The sequence below is a fragment of the Cnephaeus nilssonii genome, assembly GCF_951640355.1.
Source record: "Cnephaeus nilssonii genome assembly, chromosome: Y".
In the NCBI taxonomy this organism is placed as follows: domain Eukaryota; kingdom Metazoa; phylum Chordata; class Mammalia; order Chiroptera; family Vespertilionidae; genus Cnephaeus; species Cnephaeus nilssonii.
In genome coordinates, this window is record NC_137096.1 from 821377 (window position 1) to 824868 (window position 3492).

The following is a 3492-nucleotide window of genomic DNA, read 5'->3' on the forward strand; positions in this document are numbered from 1 at the left end:
GTAACCAGAGGCAGCAAAATCTCAGACGTCTCTCGGAACAATATCTCCACCGACACATCTCCTAAGACCATGGAAACTAAGGAGAAAATAAACAAATGGAACCACATCAAATAAAACGCATCTGCTTTAGGTGGTTTGAGCGGATAGAGCGTCGGCTTGTGGACTGAAGGGTCCCGGGTTCGATTCCCGGTCAAGGACACATGCCCAGGTTGCTGGCTCAATCTCCAGTAGAGGGCATGCAGGAGGCAGCCGGTCCATGATTCTCTCTCTTCATTGGTGTTTTTCTCTCTCTCTCTCCCTCTCCCTTCCTCTATGAAATCAATAAAAAAAAATCTCTCTCTATATATATAAAAGCCTATGCAACCGAATGACTGAACGACCGGTTGACCAGTCGCTATGACATGCACTGACCACCAGGGGGCAGACGCTCAATGCAGAGGATTGGGCTCCCTCCTGTCTGGATCGGGCCTGCAGGGATCGGACCGAAACCGGCTCTCTGACCTCCCCCCAGGGGGTCCCGGATTGCGAGAGGGCGCTTGTCTTCAATGCGTGTTAGCGGGGGTCTGTCCACGCCTTGGCGTGGAGAAAAACGAGGTGATGCATACGCCCCGTCTGTCAGCCACAATTCCGAAGCCCCGAGGCGAAGGGGAGCGTGCACATGTGTTTCGTATAGAGTTTCAGCTGAATGCAAATTTTTCTATTTCCGCCCTTTTTTCCACCGCCCCCCCCCCCCCCCCCCACTCTGTCACCAGCTGTCCTGGCGTGAATGTTTGTAGCATCCCTGCCGTTTTTCAACTGGATTCTGGGCAGAAACACTGAGATAGTCAGCATAGCATTGCATTCTGATACCCCCGGGCTGCCTAATGGATAAATTTGTTCTCCTTCTCTGCATTTTTCTTTGGCTGTTCGCTGTGATCTTGTGTTCAATTAGAAATGCCATGGCCACGCTGGTGTGGCTCAGTGGTTGAGCGTCGCCCCAAGAAGCAAGAGGTCGCTGGTTCGATTCCCCGTCAGGGGCACACGCCCGGGTTGTGGGCTCCATCCCCAGTCGGGGGCGTGCAGGAGGCGGCCGGTCCATAATTCTGTCTCATCATGGATGTTTCTACCTCCCTCTCCCTCTCCCTTCCTCTCTCTCTCTCTCTCTCTCTCCCCCCCCCCCCCATTCTTTCTCTCTCTTTAAAATCAATACATAGCCGAAACCGGTTTGGCTCAGTGGATAGAGCGTCGGCCTGCGGACTGAAGGGTCCCGGGTTCGATTCCGGTCAAGGGCATGTACCTTGGTTGCGGGCACATCCCCGGTGGGGGGTGTGCAGGAGGCAGCTGATGGATGTTTCTCTCTCATCGATGTTTCTAGCTCTCTATCCCTCTCCCTTTCTCTCTGTGAAAAATGCATTATATATATATATATATATATATATATATATATATATATATTTTTTTTTTTTTAAATACATTTTATTGATTTTTTACAGAGAGGAAGAGAGAGGGACAGAGAGCCAGAAACATCGATGAGAGAGAAACATCGATCAGCTGCCTCTTGCACACCCCCCACCGGGGATGTGCCCGCAACCAAGGCACATGCCCTTGACCGGAATCGAACCTGGGACCCTTGAGTCCGCAGGCCGACGCTCTATCCACTGAGCCAAACCGGTTTCGGCAATAAAATATATTTTTAAAAAAATCAATACATAAGTTTGAAAAGTACATGTGTGTGTGTGTGTGTGTGTGTGTGTGTGTGTGTATATATATATATATATATATATATATATATATATATATATATATTGATTTCAGAGAGGAAGGAAGAGAGAGAGAAACATCCATGATGAGAGAGAATCATGGACCGGCTGCCTCCTGCACGCCCCCTACTGGGGATGGAGCCCGCAACCCGGGCCTGTGCCCTTGACCGGGAATCGAACCGTGACCTCCTGGTTCCTAGGTCGACGCTCAACCACTGAGCCACGCCAGCCATGCAGAACATACATTTTTAAAAATATATATTTTATTGATTTTATACAGAGAGGAAGAGAGAGAGATAGAGAGTTAGAAACATCGATGAGAGAGAAACATCCATCAGCTGCCTCTTGCACACCCCCTACTGGGGATGTGCCCGCAACCAAGGTACATGCCCTTGACCGGAATCGAACCCGGGACCCTTGAGTCCGCAGGCCGACGCTCTATCCACTGAGCCAAACCGGTTTCGGCAATAAAATATATTTTTAAAAAAATCAATACATAAGTTTGAAAAGTACATATGTGTGTGTGTGTGTGTGTGTGTGTGTGTGTGTGTGTATATTAATTGATTTCAGAGAGGAAGGAAGAGAGAGAGAAACATCCATGAGGAGAGAGAATCATGGACCTGCTGCCTCCTGCACGCCCCCCACTGGGGATCAAGCCCGCAACCCGGGCCTGTGCCCTTGACTGGGAATCGAACCCTGACCTCCTGGTTCCTAGTTCGATGCTCAACCAGTGAGCCATGCCGGGCATGCAGAACGTACATTTTTTTAAGATGAAAATAAAATTGTCCTTGAGACTTAGAGGTTGCTGGAGTAACACAGTAAAACCCCAAGAGAAATTACAGATGCATCGCAAACCTACTCTTCGTGCCCCCATGGGGTTCCTTGGGTCTGCCAGCATCCTGCCTACGGACATCCTTCTCTCGGAGAGACTTGCTTCTCCTCGCAGCTCTTTCCAATTTCCGTGGCCACGTCTTTGATTTATTATCCCTCTGGCTTTGTGAGGGGAGCGTTGAGTCCTGCCAGTAAGCGTGATGTCGAAACCATGCCAAGCGGATGCTTGACTGCGTGTTGACACATCCCATCTGCCAACACTCTTTATTTTTAAAGTATGTTTTTATTAATTTAGAGAGAAAGGGAGAGGGGGAGAGAGAGAGAGAAACATGGATCGGCTGCCTCCTGCACGCCCCCTACTGGGGATCGAGCCTGCAACCCGGGCGTGTGCCCTGACTGGGAATCGAACCCAGGACCTTTCAGTTTGCAGGCTGATGCTCTATTCACTGAGCCACACTAGCTAGGGCCCATCAACCAACACTCCTTTTTAGTGCATCGTGTCCCGGTTAATGTTAGAAAGGGCTTTCAAACCAAGGTGGCTTTGTGTGGGTGGGTGGATGGATAGATGAATGGATGGATAAATGGATGTATGTATGTGTGTATGGATGGATGGATGGATGGATGGATGGATGGATGGATGGATGGATAAGTGGATGGATGGATGGATGGATGGATGGATGGATGGATGGATGGATGAATGGATGGATGAATAGCTGATGGATAGGTGGATGGATAATGGATGGATGGATAAATGGATGAATGAGTGTTAGATGGATGGGTGGATAAATGGATGAATGGGTGGATGGATGGATGGATGGATGGATGGATGGATAAATGGATGGATAGGTGAATGGATGGATAAATGAATGGATGGGTGAATGGATGGATGGATATATGAATGGATGGATGGATGGATGGCTCG